General features: G+C 45.2%; 1 protein-coding gene and 1 pseudogene across 2 annotated transcripts in view; one reads left to right on the forward strand and one right to left on the reverse strand.

The window, feature by feature from the left end:
* Positions 1-17,915, reverse strand: part of Glra1 (glycine receptor alpha 1) — a 96,411-nt gene that overhangs the window by 30,068 nt on the left and 48,428 nt on the right. The gene's annotated exons all lie outside the window — the stretch shown is intronic.
* On the forward strand, positions 12,705-13,170 carry LOC102922712 (protein UXT pseudogene; annotated as a pseudogene).

A 17,915-nucleotide genomic window follows, 5' to 3' on the forward strand; every position in this document is an offset into this window, starting at 1 on the left:
GTCAGAAAATTATTTGCAAGGAGTTGGTTCTCTCCTTCTATTGTGTAGGTTCCGGGGCTCTAACTCAGTTTGTGAGGCCTTGTGGCATTCGCCTTTACCAGCTGAGCCGTCTGTGGCCCCCTGTGCACATTCTGAAGTCTTCGTTTTCAGTTCTCAAGGAGACAGCTGAGTTTTCCTTTGCTAAATTCAAATAAGCTCTTACCATTGATTGGCCCGAGTTGGATACAGACTAGCAGAAGCAGAAGGAGAGGCAGAAGGTTTTGGTTTCTGCACTTGGGGAACTTAGGTTATCAAGCACACAAGGCAAGATGTGGTCACAAATATCTATTATAGGAAACTCAGACTATCTGTGGTCTCAGGATACACAAACAAATCGTTATCAGGTGCAGCCTTCAAACCATAGGGACTTGCTTCCAGCAAGGTTAGATGAGAAGGTGGCACCTGAGATGTCCATTTCAGTTTGTCTTTCCTCTTGAAGCTTGTGTCTCAGAGCAGCTCTTGCACTTAGATAAGGACAGCGACTGCTTATGGTATCTGCTTAGCCGGGAAAGGAGCCAACAGCGCATGAGGACAGAGGTGATGTGTGAACACTGAGAGCAGCCATGAGGAATGGGGCCATAGCTTCAGGGTGTTTAAGATTAGAATGAGGAGAGTCAGGGGTAAAAGGGATCTCATGCAGACAAAAAACAAAACAAAACAAAACAAAAACCAGCACAGACAGAGCTAGGTAGGCAGGGGCATTCACGTTTTCTCAACCTAACATAACAGCAGCTTCTCCTTCCTGAGCACCTACTGTGAGTCAGGCATTGTGCCTAAGCATGCCACAAAACTTGGCTGTTTCTTTTTTCTTTTTGAGAATAATCCTATGGCATAAGTATTTTTTAATCCAATTTAAAGAAAGTGTATTGGTGTATGTGTTTATGGGTGCATATGTGTGGCCATTTGGATGACAAACATCCCCTACAGGCTCATGTGTTTGAACACCTGGTCCCCCAGCTGGTGATACTCTCTGGGAAGGTTATGGAACCTTTAGGAAGTGAGGCCTTGTTGGAGGAAGTATGTCACTGGGCTTTAAGGGTTTATAGCCTGATTTCACTTCCTGTTTTTTTCTGATGAGTGTGGATCTAATGTTACCAGCCAGCTTCCTGACCTTGTAAGCATGCCTTCCCTGCTGTGATGGACTCCATACTTCTAGAACTGTGAGTCAAGATAAATTCTTCTCCCTTTTGTTTTCTGTCAGGTTATTTTATCACAGTGACAGAAAAGAAATGAATAGTGTGTGTATGCAGGTGCAATTGTGTGGAAGCCAGAGGACAACTACCATGTGTTGTGGAATATGAGTGTAAGATGTGGTACATTCATTTATGCTGTGGAATATTTGTTTAATGATGCAAAGATATATTGCATTTTTTAAATGTTGCATTTGTTTAACTATGTGAAGCTGTGTTACTTTGTCTGCCTAAAGCAACTGATTGGTCTAATAAAGATCTGAACGGCCAGTAGCAAGGCAGGAAAAAGGATAGGCAGGGCTGGCATGCAGAGAGAATCAATAGGAGAAGAAATCTAGGGAAGAAGAGGGAGGGGCAAGAAAAGGAGAAGGAGAGGAGGATGCTAGGGCCTAGCCACCCAGCTCCACAGCCAGCCATGAAGTAAGAAGGAAAGAAAGATATATAAAATAAAGAAAGGCACAAAGCGGGTTGGAGAGATGGCTCAGAGGTTAAGAGCACTGACTGCTCTTCTAGAGGTCCTGAGTTCAATTCCCAGCAACCACATGGTGGCTCACAACCACCTAATGAGATCTGCTGCCCTCTTCTGGTGTGTAGGCACACATGCAGATAGAATACTGTACATATAATAAATAAGTTAAAAAAAAAAAAGAAAGGCAAAAAGCTCAGAGGCAAAATGTAATTAAAGAGAGATGGGATAATTTAAGTTAAGAAAAACTGGGTATAAACAATCCAAGCTAAGGCTGGGCATTTCTAAGTAAGGGTAAGTCTCTGTGTATTTATTTGGCAGCCGGGTGGTGGGCCCCCAAAGATTTTAAAACAAACAAACAAACAAACAAACAAACAAACAAACAAACAAACAAACACCACCACTAACCACCATGTTGATCCTCAGGTTCTATCCACCTTTTGTTTTTTTTCTCTCTCTCTCTGATTTATACCCCCCACCTCTGTCCCTCTATCCCGTGATCTCTCTTTCATTCTCTGAGACAGGATCTCTCACTGACCTGGAACTTGTCCAGTAGGCTAGGTTGGTTTACCAGTGAGTTCTAGGGATTCACCTGTCTCTGTCTCTGTCTTCTAAAATGTGCACTGGGGACCATCCTCAGGTCCGTGCTTGTAATGCAAACACTCTGCTAACTGAGCCAGCTTCTCTGCTCTCAATTTGATTTCAAAGCAAAGAAGACTCAAGGAAATAAGTATGCTCAAATCACATGGTTGATAAAGAAGGGTTGAGGGGGTGGAAACGGCTGGAGTGTGAACCTAATTTGTCTGATGATATAAAATTCACACTCTTATTAGACAAGAGAAAGAAGTACAAGGTATATGAAGTAGGAAGTCTAATTGTTTCTGTTTGCAGATGATATGATTCTATATATGAAAAACCCAAAGACTCTAACAAAGGTTATTGGAAGTGACAAATGAATTCAGTACTAGGATACAACACCAACAAACGAAAGTCAGTAGCCTCTCTCTATACTAGCAATGAATTTGCTGAGAGAAAAAAAAATCAGGATAGCATCCTATTCATAACAGCTACAAAATGAAACAAAGAGCAAAACCCTAGGAGTTGGGTACGTAACTCAGCAGATTAATTGCCTAATATACATGAAGCTCTGGGTTCCATTTTCAGCACCGTATAAACTGGGTGTGGTGGGACACACCTGTAACTTCAGTACTAAGGAGATGGAGGCAGGAGGATCAGAAGTTCAAGGTCGAGGTTGGAGAGATGGCTCAGCAGTTCAGAGCACTGGCTGCTCATGTAGAGTATCCCCAGAACCTGCGTGGTGGGTATCCAAGGTCTGTAACTCCAGTTACAGGGGATCTGATGCCCTCTTCTGACCTCCTAGGGCACTGCATGCATGTGATACATAGACAAACCTCAGACAAACACTCATACACATAAAATAAATTAATTAAAAATCCAAAGAATTTCAAGGCCATCCTTTACTTCATATAGAGTTTGAGGACAGTGTGGGCTACATGAGACCCTGTCTCAAATATAACACGTGCTCCCATTCCAGTTTCAGGAATAAATTTAACTAGGATGTGAAAGAACTCTTCAATGAAAATTACACAACTTAAAAAAATAATCTGAAGATACTGAAAGGTGGAAGGACCTTCCGTGTTCACAGACTGAAAGGACCATTGTTAAAAGACTCCTGCCACACAAAGCATTTACAGAGGTAATGTAACCTTCATTGAAGCAACAGAGACAGGCTTCACAGAACTTAAGAAAAGAAATTCTAAAACTTATGCGGAAGCACAAAAGCCCAAACAGCCTTGGTTGGAAAGGACAAAGCTGGAGAGTAATGGTACCTGATTTCAAGACATCCCACTGGGCAATAGTTAAAAATGGTGCGATATCGGCACAATTACAGATGCTTAGACCCATGAGGTCAAACGCAGTACCCGAAATAAATTCAGCATCTTCAGCCAACTGCTTTTGAAGGTGCCAAGAATGTACTGGAGAAAAGACAGCTTCACTGACAAATAGTGCCGGGAAACACTGGACATCCAGACGTAGAACACTGAAATCTCATTGTTTATCTCTCACCCTGCTAAAAAAATTAGCTCAAAATAGATAAGAGACCTTCATGTAAACCCTGAAGCATTGAAACCACTAGAGGAAAACATCGGGGGAATATGTTGAGATTGTGGCACGGGCTGTGGTCTCCTGGACGACTCCAAAAGCTCCGAAAACAAAAGCAAGAATTGACAAACTACTAAATTAAAAGCCTTCTGCACAGCAAAGAAAACTGCCAACAGAATGAAGAGACAGCCACAGACTGGGAAGCGCTATTAACCACTGAGCATCCTCTCTAGCTCCAAGAGATCTTTAAATATCATTGCCACCATTTGCACAGGTGTTACTGCTAGCTGTGGAGACTTTGGTCTCAACTACATATTACACATGGTCCAGGGGAGCTAAGCAGATTTCCCAGGATGCCAAGCAATGCCATGACTAAGGCAAGGCTTACATGATGTGATGGTTAGTGTTAAATGTCATCTGGACAGAATCTAGAATCATTTGAGAGAGGGGCCTCTAGACATGCCTGTGGGTTATCATCTTGATTGTGTTAATTGAGTTGGGAAGGCCTGCCCACCCTGGGTGGCGCCATTCCCTGGGGAGAGCATCCTGGACTGTGTAAGTGGAGAAAAGGAACTGAGCAGCAGCATGCATTCACTGCTCTCTGCTTCTGCTTCTTCTTCTTCTCTTCAAAATTATTTATTTTTAATGTGGATGTGCATGTGCCCTCATATCTGTGTATGCACCATGTGTGTGCCGGTGTCCTGGAGGCCAGGAAAAGGTACCAGATCCCTTGGAACTAGAGTTACAGGTGGTTGTGAACTGTCATGTGGGTGCTGAGAACTGAGCCTGGGTCCTCTGTAGGACCAGTAAGTTCTCCTAACCACGGAGCCATCTCTGCAGCCCTCTGGCTGCTTCTTGATTGCATGCAGCTGTATTTTGACTAGGTGCTCTTATTACCTTGATTTCCCCACCATAGTAGACCGCACTTTTGAAGTGCGAGCCAGAATAGAACCTTTCTTCCTTCAGTTGCTTCTGCCAGACTATTTTATCATAGCAGTGAGAAAGGAAGACACATGGGCATTTGACTTCCACCTCGCTTCTTTTCCTTCTCTGTGTTGTGTAACTTTGGAAGTTGTCTCATGGTCAGGACCACTTGGTTCCAGTCAGTGGCAAAGCTGGGATTTGAACCTAGGAAGTTAGTGCCATCTAAGCATTTAACCAGGCTCTCTCTCTGAGTTCATGAACCCTCAGTGCCATTGGGTATGGCAGGGAAGTGACACAGAGGGCAAAGGACAGGAAACCTCTGTCTTGGCTGTGTGCCTTCCTCAAGTCCAGAGCGGATGGGTGCTCCATCTTTTCCTGGTGTCCCTCCATCCTTTCTTGATGTGCCCCATCCTTTCCTGATGTCCCCCATTTTTTCCTGGTGTCCCCCAGCCTTTCCTGATGTCCCCCATCCTTTCCTCGTGTCTCTCCAGCCTTTCTTGATGTCCCTCATCCTTCCCTGATGTCCCCCATCCTTTTCTGATGTCCCTCCAGCCTTCCCTGATGTCCCCCATCCTTCCCTGATGTCCCCCATCCTTTCCTGATGTCCCCCATCCTTCCCTGATGTCCCCCATCCTTTCCTGATGTCTCCATCCTTTCTCTGCAGTCTTCTCCATGGTCTCCATTCAAGAGTGTTAGAGGCCCATCTCACTGTTGTGCCATGTGCTGTCCCCTTTCCAGAAGCTGGATCTGACCCTTCATCTCCTCTAGGACACCACACTACTGAGCATTTTCCTAGTTGGCTATCACACGCTCAGAGTTACTTTTTGCTGTCAAGAGCCAAGAGTGTGCTTTGGATAAGTGAAGCTAAGGATCCTTGCTTTATGGGTTCAAGAAATCCCAGTATGACTCCAAAAATCATATAAAAATACTGACAACATCTACTTTGATTGGATGTTGAACATTTGTTAGGACTTTAGATGAATTGTGTCTCTAAACTTTTTATCATGCAGGCACATGGGCCCTGTGATACCCATTTCATAGGGAGGAAATAAATTCACTGGATTAAAACAGAGCTCAAGCTCTTATCTATTTTTAAAAAATACTTATTTGTATGTGTGCATGTGTACATGTGTGTGAACATATGTGTGCCAGAGCACGCACGTGGATGCCAGAAGATAGCTTGGGAATTGCTTCTCTCTTTCTACCACATGGGTTCAGGGAATTGAACTCAGGCTGCCAGATTTGTCTGCAGGCACCTTGAGCCTTCTCACCATCCTGAGGTCAGGTTCCTACCTGAAGCCACACAGTTGCTGAGCACTAGGCTGTATATATGGGATCCAAGACTTTTGGTTTTCAGTTCCACACTATTTTGATAATTGTATAATGCACTTTGATCTCTTTTTCATAAAAGTAAAACTGCCAGGTGTGGTGGTACACACTTTTAAATCTAGCATTTGGGCTGCAAGGTAAGACCTTGTCTCCAAAACATTTTTTGGAATGGTTTTTTTTGAGACAGGGTTTCTCTTTACGGTCCTGGAACTTGCTCTGTAGACCAGGCTGGCCTCAAACTCACAAAGATCCACCTGCCGTTGCCTTTTGAGTGCTGGGATTAAAGGCATGAGACACCACTGCCTGGCTCTAAAATATTTTTTAAAGCTAAGAAGTTCCATCTACTTTATCTTAAATCTATTTTCAATATTGATTATTATATTAAAAACATTTAAAAGTGTTTTAAAATTAAATATTTGCTATTTAAATATTAAATATTCTGTTCAATATTTTAAAATGTTACTCAATATGGAATGGATGTAAAATTTTTTAAAAAAATTTCCTGTCGGACATGAAGGAAGGAGTTGAGTAGGCAGGGGGACCTACTGGCTGTGTCGCTGGCAGGGTCACAGTGTCCGATAGTTATCAGGGACTATGAGGGTCCAGCCCCTCGATAGTCCCCTCCCAGGTCCGGGAAGAATCTAGCTGATAATTAATCTTTGATGAAAAGAAATGAATCTATGTACATGAAATTCCTTAGTCCATACACTTTATTATTCTGTCAGTTCTCTCTACAAGCTTATCCTCTGCTCTCATTTTTAGCTTTTTTTTTTACCCAATTTCTCTTTACATTTTTCTGTTGTCCCCTCTGTCTTAATTCTTTCATCTAGTTCTGCCCCTTCTAGGTTCTCATCCATCTAGTTCTTTCCCATATCAGCTCCTCTCCCGTCTCCTTCTCTCTCATCTGGCTCTTCCTCATCTTGTTCTTCTCCATCTGACTCTTCCTCATCTTCCATCTCATTCCTCTAGTACTCTCTTGTAGCCCTTCATTCTAGTTCCTCTCCATCTCAGTTTGTTCCTCTCAAGTTCTTACCCATCTAGTTCTCCCATTCTCTTTTCTCTTCTCTGTCCTCCATTCTCCACATTCTAAGTCTCCCAGCAATCCAGTTATAGCAAGCCCCTGGTCAAGCAAGGCCACCAGGCTTGAATTCTATAGGGTCATAAAGGCAGGTAAGAATTTTCCTCAGGCAGTGACCACCAGGCTTTCTTTTATAATCCAAAATGGGAGTGGTAAAAGAGGAGGTCAATTGAGTGCTAATGACCGGTTAGCATATCACAAAGGGGATCTATGTGTCCAGTTTACATTTCTAGAAGTGGTTAGGAAAGAAGTTAGGGGTCTATTAGTAAGGTTGTATAAGAAAGGAGGGTCCAAGCTAAACTGTGTAAAGCTATGATTTAACATCCACCTGACCTAGGTGGTGTTTCCTTGTGGAATTTATCTTAAATCAGGAGATTGCATGTGGGCAGTTATCACTGTTAGTTCTTGAAAGTGGCTAAGGGAGAAATCTGATTCCAGAGAAAACCTTTCCTGAGGCTGTTCTCCAAATCCGTGGAATGTGTATGTCCAGAGAGTGATCAGTCCACACTGTTAGCCCTTCTTAGGGAAAAGTCAATTGGGAAAACTATGAAGGCACACATGATTTTCATAACAGAATACAGCTGCTACATAACAAGCCACATAACATCAAAAACTCCTTGGAATTTGGCTTCCTCTTGGAGGAATTCCCTGATCCCTCCAGGTAGTGACTTTGCCATAGCCAGCTGAGTTCTTATGATATTCCTGCGGCCCATAGCAGATAGTCAGTGTCAGGAGGACTCGTTTGGGAGACTGAAAATATGGGTGGATTTGTGAGTGGCTGTTGAAGGGTGTAAAGTGAAGGTTTGTTAACCTTGAAAGACAGTCTCCAATGGTGAGACGTGCCACTGATGCACTTGGAAAGGAAATCACCAAGAAGGCTGAATGGAGGCCGAGGAGGTTGCTCAGGAGGTACGGTGTTTGCTTCACAAGCACCAGGACTTGAATTTGGATCCCCAGCATCCATGTAAGAGCCAGGCACTGTGCTGTCCATCTACAACCCTAAGACTGGAAGGGTGGAGACAGAAAGATTCTAGGGATTCACTGGCCCGCAAGCCTAATTCTAATGGCAAGTGACAGGGTCAGTGAGAGACTTCCCAGGCACTCACACCGGTGAGCACATGTATGGGTGCTGCCCATTTCCCCAGGGCAGAACAGAAGTGCCCAGCATTCGTCTCTTCCGTAAAGAAGGACCAAGACATATTTGCTCTTGTAAGGAGGGACACGGGAATTAAGCAGGGGAGAGATGAGGGTCTTGAGAGCCATAGAAACTCAGGATGACAGGCTAGAGAAGCAACGATGTCCCGGTCTGTGACCCTGTCTTCCCAGTTAGGATTAGCTTGGAGCCAGGAGGAAGCCAGGGCGCAGGGCAATGGTCAGCAGATCTCTCAGAGTGGCTCCTAGCCACAGGGGAGTCCCACAGTCCTCAGCTTTGGAGTCTATGCAGCTTCAGCACAGCCTCGGGGGAGGAGCTCCTATAGTGTCGGCACCACTCCCTTGGGCTTGAGCTGCTGTGCTTCAGCATCATCTTGAAAATGGAGCCACCACTTCAGTGTGCCCTCCACTTCGACAGCACCTCTCCATTCCCAAGGCTCCACCAGCATCCCGCCATGCTCACATACGTGATGCCGGCCACGTCCAAGACGATAATTGGTGACCCTGGAACCCAGCCCTATATGGTGCTGTGCTTTCCAGTGGACAGGTGGTCCAGTTCAGCACTAACACCAGCTCAAGATTGTGGAACCTGAGCATCCAAGGTCTGAGGTCATGCTCAGCTAGCAGCCCCCACCCCAAAAGAGCTGCATAATAGCGCCCCCTCTCATCGGGTGCCCAGGCCCTTGAAGAACTTACTAATCTCAGTTGGTGTTGTTCTGAGACAAAATAATGTAGCTCAGGCTTGACTCCAGCTGGTTGTGTAGCTGTGGATAACTGTGATTTTCTGCCTCCACTCCTGAGAACTGGGGTTGCACATAGGTATCACCATACCTGGTTTATGTGGTGCTGTAAATGGAAGCCAGAGCTTCAGACACTTCATCAACTGAGTTCTAGCCCCAGCTGAGTTACTCTTGAGGGAATCACATTAGGGAGGTGACCCAGAACCAAAGCCTAAGCACCCTAGACAAACCAAACCCAGTACTCTTTGTAGGACAAAGTCTCTGCACAAGCTTTTCCATAGACTTGGAAGATATGGCTGTCCCACACGACGTTCAGATATCCATGCAAAGACTGAAGAAACAGGCCGAGCAAGGGAACACAGCAGGTGTAAAGGAATGCCACGAGAAGCTAGTGACTGCCACCAAACTCAATGAGGCTCTAGTTACTGCCACAAAAGAAAAGGAAATCAATGAAATGCCTGGAAAAGGGATACAAAATAATGACCTCGGGGAAATGCAGTGGCGTGAGAAAGAGCATAGATGCATAATGTGACCAACTCAGGAGAATAGTTTAGTGTCTGGGAGATGGTATGAGAAAGCCAGCAAAGAGGAAGTGGTCCTGAAGAAAGAACTCGACGCTGTCTGTGCTTTGAAAGATTCCATCAATAAGATGAAGATGTGACTGAATCAACAGCAGACCCAATGTACCGGATCTAAGGAAGAGGAAAAAGGAATGACAGGGCTTATGGGACCAAGTCAATGAGCAGAAATCTGCAATGTGGGCATTCTGGGAGGAGGAAAAGGCACAGGGAGGCTGTTTAATGTGACACCAGCTGATGCTCACCAGATCTCGGGAGAGATGTGGACTTCCAGATCCATGAAGCTCCAAAGTCACTAAATAAGGGGCTGGGGATATAGCTCTGCAGTTGAGAGTGCCTACTGCTCTCCCAGAGGACCAGAGTTTGGTTCCCAGCACCCACATCAGATGCAGTACTTGCACTTATGTACACAGACCTGCACAAAGACAGGTACACATGCATGAAATTAAAATAATAAAATATGTATATTTTTGGGAGTGGGGAGATGGTGTAGAGGGTGAGAGCATTGGCTGCTCTTCTGGAGGGCTAAGGCGTGATTCCCACCACCAACACAGCAGCTTAGTAACTCCAGTCACAGGAGATCTGACTCTTCATCTCACCTCTGTGAGAATCAGGCATCCACATGGTGCACAGACACACAGGCAAGCAAAACACCGGTGTACAGATGGTAATGTGAAAGAAAAAGGTTTTGAAGCCTCCAAATATGAGGTGGTTCCGTGAGTAAAGGTGCTTGCAGCCGGGCCTGACAACCTGAGTTTGATTCCAGGACCCACACAGTGGAAGGAAAAGACTGACTTCTTTGCAAGTTGTCCTCTGACCACCACAGGAATGCTGTGGTGCTCTGACTCTCACAAACAAACAAACAAACAAACAAACAAACAAACAAACAAACAAATTAATGAAATAAAAGTCTCCAAATAGACACAACTCCCAAAAGTCCTTTCTGGGTTATTATAGCAAAGACTGTCAACAAGTCAGACAGAGCCAGATGTGGTGGCACACACTTTTAACCCCAGCACTCGGGAGGCAGAGGTAGGTGGATTTCTGTGAATGTGAGGCCAACCTGGCCTACATATCTCATAGCTCTATTTCCTACTTGGTAAGACTCTGTCTCAAAAAAATCATATAAAGAATTCCATAAACAGTAGAAGAGAAGTATCAAGTATCATAGAAAGAAATCCCCTTAGACTAAATGTAGATTTTTTTTTGCAGCTTGGAAGGGAATGGGATGACAGGTTCAGAGTAGAAAACGTTACTCTTTCAGAGTCAGACTAATAACTGAGATGCATATAAACAGACTTGGTGAGGCCCAGCTTCAGCCATAGTCATCTGTGGTTTCTCTCAGTGTTTGTATACAGGAATTAGTCTTCTTGAGACAGGGTCTCATGTAGCCCAGGTTGGCCTCAAACTCCTTGAATTATTGATCCTCCTGCCTCCACCTCCAGAGTGCTGGCATTCTATGTCTGATTTTATGTGGTGCGAGGGATTGAATTCAGGGCTTCTTACATGCCAGACAAGCACTCTATCGACCGAGCTACACCCCCAGCCCCTTGGGAATGTGTTTTAATTTAATAAGGAGAACCCAGATGCATCTCATTTTGCAAGATGATTTTGTAGACATGCTGGGATAATTCTGTAGTACAAGAAAAGGAAGGTCATGGAGCAGGGATTTGGCAGTTGGGGATGTCACTTCATCTGAGGGTCAGCATCTCCATGTCCCAGTGGATACTTACATATGATTATAATGGACAGTGGACTAACTTACATATGATTATAATGAATATATGTGTGCATGTGTTCAAGTGTGTGCATGCATGTACATGTACACCTGTTTGTGTACCTGTGCACGAGGAGGTATGAGGTTGGCATCTGGTGTCTTCCTTGTTTGCTCTCCACCTTATTTGTTTGAGACAGGGTCTCTTGCTGGGACCCAGGGCTTCCCAACTAGCTGGCCAACAAAGTCCTAGGGATCCTCCTATGTCCACCTGCACAGCACTGGGATTATAGGTGAGCTATGCCCATTTTTTTATGTTGATGCTGGGGGTTGGAACTCAAGTCAGGATACTTGCATAGCAATCATTTTGCCCACTTTCTTTGTTTTAAAATTTTATTTATTTATTTTCATGTGTACATGCATGTGCTTGCCTGAGTTCATGTGCATCACATGAGTGCCTGGTGTCTACAGAGGCCAAAAAAGGGTATAGAATTCCCTGGAACTGGAGTTGCAGGCAGTTGTGAGCTGCCATGTGGGTGTTGGGAATTGAACCTGCATCCTCTGGAAGAGCAGCCAGTGCTTTTAACCACTGAGCCATCTCTCCTTCTTGCCACTGGAAAAGGGCTACTGGTGTAAGATGTATTTTAGAACTGTTTCTTGGGCATCCTAGCGTATGGGCACTGGTGGCAAGGGAGTCCTTTCATGAGCAGGTGAGCAAGCCCCGGTGCACTTGTGAGCACACAAGTAAGCTCCATTGTAAACTGGAGTAGCTTGGCAGTCTGGTCTCTCTGCTTCAGTCTCTTTCAGATTACATGGTTGAGTCAACTCTCCCCAAGTTTGGTCTGATGGAGAGCTATACTCTGGGCTGTCACCAACTCCTGGTTGTGGCACCCTCCTCAGGGGTGGACTAAGGGTAGCTATGAGAAAACACTTCCAAGACTGCCCAAAGCCTCATTTTGTGCTGGTTGCAGAATCGAATGGCCTCTGCCTTCTCTTCGTCATCAGTGAGTATTGAATGCCTCTGTATGTGCAAAGGATGCACCATGTTTAGAAAATATTGGAGAGATGTCAATCGCTTCCATGTGAGTTCCCATGAACTCAAAGTCATCCTCGTTATAACTAGAAGAGATTTTTATGGTCTTCAAGATGTTGACTGAAGTTCACTGGGAAGAAGGGTGGACTCCATGAGAGCATGCTTATATGAGTGTTGAATGATATCACAGCAAAATCCAATAATTTATATAATCAACATGCAGCAATAACTTTCACACACACAAGCACATGTGTACAAACAAGACAAAGTAATACAGAGAAAAACATTGCATTTGGGTACTGGAGCCCACTGTGGTGACACCCCCCAAGAAGAGGTCATGGATGCTGTGGGGGAGAAAGTACTGTGGTATGAGGCCTTATCAGTGATGTGCTGTAGTGGGAATTGCAAAAGGTGCTGGAACACAGTGACAAGGTATATGAGCAGCTATCCTTATACCTTCAACTGAGAAATGTCATTGAGCGACTCCGGGAACTAAGCACTCGGAGTTATATATACAGGTGGATTTGGACTGGAACTTCTGTGTATGGTGGTCCCAGATACTTCACATATTGTGCGGCCCGGGGATATGTTTTTTTCCTGGAGTTGATACTGGCTGAAGCTCTCAAGTTCACTGACTGGAAGAGTTCTCTCCTCACAGAACTCAGCAATGGCCCCACCGAGGACCCATGACTATGAAGGCCCATAGCCACATGATGCTAGAGGGACTTAGGGAACTACAAGGCCTGCAGAATTTCCCAGAGCCATCTCCCCACTGGCTGCTTCTCCCCACCCTCTGGGACTGAAGAGCCAGAATGCCTTGGAATCACACAGCCCTTCTTTTTCCTCTAACTCTCACCGATTGACTAAGTGCCCCAGAGACCAGAGTCACTGGAAGACCCACCCACGCTGAGGAATGTCGCAAACACTCCAGAGGTCGTGCGCCTGACTTGTGTTTTCCACTTGACCTTATGCTTTGCCCTGTTTTGTCACCTTGTGACCCCTGACCGCCCTTCTCACACTTTAATTCCTTTCCCTAGACATTTGTATCTGTATCCTTTCTATTACCATAAAGAATGGACTGATTAAAAAAAAATACCGTGCATACAGAAGCAAAAATGACTAGATGGGTCAGGAAACACTTTGTAAGAGAACAACAGAGAACTCCGCCAGACATGACTACAGGGTGTTACAGTGATCTAAGGTGTGGTATTGGTAGGGACAGAACCCGAGAAGCAAACAGTCAAAGATTAGAGGTTAGGAATTACATAGATAGAATTCAATTTCTGAGGAAGACAGTATTTTACACTAGCGTAAAAAAACTTGGCTGGGTGTGCTGGTACACACTTTTAATCCCAGCAGAGGGAAGGCAGAGACAGGGGGATCTCTGTGAGTTCCAGGCCAGTCATGGCTTCATAGTGAGACCCTATGTCAAAACCCACACCCAAACAAAACAAAACAGGGGCCACTTTAAAAATGGTGTTAGAAAAAAATGTGTTGAAACAAGTTATGGTGGCCTACGCCTGTAATCCTAGCACTTTTGAGATGGAGGCAGGGGCATCAGGAGCTTAAGGTCATCCAAGTTATATAAAGGAGGGCAGCCTAGGATACATGAGACCCATCTCAAAAACAAAGCAAAGCAAAACCAAAAACCTACAAAACAAAACAAGCACCCAAAGTGTTGAAGTACTTGCTACTCCACAGAGAGCTAGGCAACCAAGAAATAAATACTTCACAGAAAAATAAAGTGGACTAAAGAGTTACAGATTAAAAAAGAAAAAGAAAGAAAAAGAAACCTAAGGCTCCGTGAGTAAGAACACTCGATGCTGCACAAGTGTGAGGACCTGATTTTGAGTCCCCGACACCTGCATAAGAAGCCATGTACGGCCACGCACACCTGTAACCCCAGTGCTGTTGCGGGTGGGAATGGGAGTGTCCCTGGGATTTACTGGCCAGCCTTGTTGAAAAATGACAAGCTCCAGGTGCAGTGAGAGACCTTGTCCCAAAAGAATAAGACAGAGAGTAATAAAGGAGGATGTCCAATGTCATCCTCTGGTCTCTGGGTAGGTATGCATGAATACACACACACACACACACACCCTGTATATTATTCAAAATGCCCAATCAATATACACAATGAAGCTCACATTTACTAAGCATTGAGAGTACAAATTAAAAGTGACAGTGAAGTACCATTTTGAAAATCATATTTGGTGATGATAGAAAGCTTGATAATATTCTGGGTGAAGGATGAAGAGAAACGATCATCACGGTGGGTGAGGCAGGTGATGATGGAGGCTTCTCTAGAAGAGGGATGGACAATAATATTTCTCAAAATACTTTCAAAAAGCACACTCCACGCCTGGGGAAATGGCTCAGTGGAGGAGATCCTTGCTGTATAAGTACAGGGTCTTAAGCTCCGCAGCACCCACATAAAAAGCCAGGTGGGCAGTATGCACCTCTAACTTCAGTGCTGGGGGGTGGAGACAGGATGGTTCCTAAGGCTTGCGAGCCAGCCAGGCTAGCAGAATTGGTGAACTCCAGGGTCAGTGAGAGACTCTCAGAAGAATAAGGCAAGAGCTGGAAAGACAGATCCATCAAGCCTGCATAAGCCCGATGACCTGTATTCGATTTCTGGAACCCATATAGCAGTAGAAGGAGAAAATCCACGCTTGAAAAATGTCCTCTGACTGTCACGTGCACAATGTGGTACATGCATGCATGTGCATGCTCACACACACAAACACGCATACACATTCACTAAATAAATATTGCAATAAAGCTTTCTAAAAGGGAAGAAGAGACACTGGGTTCCTCTCTTTTATTCCCTCTCTCCCTCACTCTGCAGAGGGAAGAGACCTGCAAGGATGCAGTAGCAGACAGAAGATAGCTCTGTCTACCCACCAGGACCCTGTCTCATTGGAACCAACCCTGGTAGCACCTTGACCTTGGATTCCAGTCTCCAGAATTGTGACCAAGTCAATTGCTAATATTTGGGCAGCCCACTCAGTGATGTTTTGCTGAGGAAAATAGCAATACTCAGCCTTGCAATGCATCATATCTCCCTGGCTACATGTGTTGATATGGAAACCGAGTGCTGAGCTGGTACCTGAGGACCAGAGCCCCAGAGAGCCCTCTGATTCACAACAGACTCTGGATGAGGGAGAAATGAATCTGTGTTTTTGAAGACACATTTGTTGGCTTCCTCATCCTAGGGAAGTCTAGCCTAAGAGAGGTCAAACAGAACCAGGGCCCTAGAGCTCAATGTCACACTTAGCACACACAGGGTTCTAAGTGGGGAGGAAAGAACACAGGAATAAGGTCAGGACAGTAAACAGCAATATGCAGAAATGTATCTTTTTGTACTTCTGTGTTGGAGTCCTTGGCTGATAGCTCAGTGGTTAGTGATGTCTTGTACTTCTGTAGCAGTCAGCGAAGGCTCGCACGTCTAGTGCTTTCTGTGAGCCTGTGGCCCACTCATAGAGGCAAGTGCTCAGAGGGAGCTGCACTTCAGAGGTGTTTCATGGTGCCTTCCTTTCTGTGCTGTGATAAAACCCTGATCATAATCAGCTTAGGGGCAGGAAGGGTTTATTTCAGCCTAGACTGCCAGGCCACAGTCCACAATGAGGGAAACCAGAGCAAGGATTCAAGGCAGGAACTTGAAACAGAAACCCATGGAGGGTGCTGCCAATTGGACAAAGCTAACTGAGATCAAAATACATTGTACAACCAACCATATGTACACATCTCTTCATGTATACATATGGGCCCGGTGCACACACGCTCACAGCCATATTCCTCATGGGCACGTCTCTTTGATGTTACATATCTATTTCAAAATGGTACATGCATGCACACATGCATGTGTGTTAATCTACATGGCCCCATAATCCCACATGCACACAAATACTGCACATCAACACAGGTTTGCACTATACACATGCAGCCTCATGTGCATATGTGTATGGGAAAGCTACTTGCTTCCTGCTGGGTTCTAGATCTAGGTCAGTGATTCTCAACCTTCCTAATGCTGCGATCCTTTAATACAGTTCCTCATGTTGTGGTGACCCTCAACCATAAAACTATTTTGTTGCTACTTCATAACTGTAATTTTGCTACTGTTATGAATCGTAATGTAAATATCTGATATGCAGGATATCAGATATGTGACTCCAAGGGGCTCACAATCCACAGGTTGAGAACCACTGGTTTAGATGTTTCTCTTGTAGATTGTTGTAGAAGGGGTCCTCTTCCCCACTCTCCTTTTCCCCCCAGCCTTTTGAGACAGCTCTGGGAAGATTGGTGAGGTCTAACCTTGGTGGGATGAGTAGAGATCACCGTGGTCTTTCTGTCCTTCCCTGATCTTAGGTCTGTTAGCCTGGTGAACAAAGCCAGGCTCCCCGATGGAAGAAGAGGGAGAAGTAGGGAGGAAAGAAGGGAAGGGATGGAGGGAGGGAAGGCTTGGACTGGGCCCTCCAGTTGCTTCTAGGGCTTCAATACTCTCCCGCTGTTCTGCAGAACCAACAGAGCCTGAAAAGGTTCTGACATGGTGACATCATCTGTACTGCTAGAAACCCTTGGAGCCAGGCAGCTCTTGGTGGGGAGCCAGGGGGATCAGTGGTCAAGTGCAACCCTCTCTCTGGCCTCCCATTCATTCCCTGTCAGTCAGTGAGCTCCCTCTCAGCTGGGATGCCCTCAATGAAATGAGACAAGCAAGTCTGGATGATCCCACATATTTAGGAGAACATAAGCTTTGAGGTGAGAGAGTTCTAATTCTACCTTGGCTACTTACTAGCTGTCTTTAGGTAAATACCCTAAAGTTTCTGACCCTGAGTTTCTGCACTTACTACTGGGGGTGACCTTGCCTACCATGGGGGTTGCTGGAAGTCTAAATGAGATAACAGAGGCAGAGTGCTCTGCTCACTGTCTGGCACACAGCAGCATCTCGAGGGCTCTCTTGAACAAGCCGCCACTCTTGCTGTTAACAGGAACTCAGGCTGGCTCTGCAAACATACCCTGAAAGGTTGGGAAGGACACATGCGTGGGGAAGTTTGTTTGGTAGGATCTAAGGCAGTGGTGCTCAACCTGCGGGTAGAGATCCCTTGGTGGGGGTTTGTTGAATTACCCTTTCACAGGGGTCACCTAAGATCATTGGAAAACACAGATATTTACATCACAATTCTAATTAATTAATTAATTAATTAATTATGTATACAGTGAGTGTTCTGTCTGCAGGCCAGAAGAGGGCACCAGATCTCATTGTAGATGGTTGTGAGCCACCATGTGGTTGCTGGGAATTGAACTCAGGACCTCTGGAAGAACAGCCAGTGCTCTTAACCTCTGAGCAAAATTCCAGTTATGAAGTAGTAATGAAAATAATTTTATGGTTGGGGGTCACCACAGCATGAGGAACTGTACTAAAGGGCCGCAGCATTAGGAAGGCTAGGAACTGCTGCTTAAGGGAAGAGGAGAGTCCAGGGAGAGAAGGCTTTGGCTACTGCACAGAAATCCGCCTGGGTTTCTGGAACACTGTTTTGTGCCGTGTGACCTC

The sequence above is a fragment of the Peromyscus maniculatus genome, chromosome 8 (assembly GCF_049852395.1).
Source record: "Peromyscus maniculatus bairdii isolate BWxNUB_F1_BW_parent chromosome 8, HU_Pman_BW_mat_3.1, whole genome shotgun sequence".
NCBI classification, from domain to species: domain Eukaryota; kingdom Metazoa; phylum Chordata; class Mammalia; order Rodentia; family Cricetidae; genus Peromyscus; species Peromyscus maniculatus.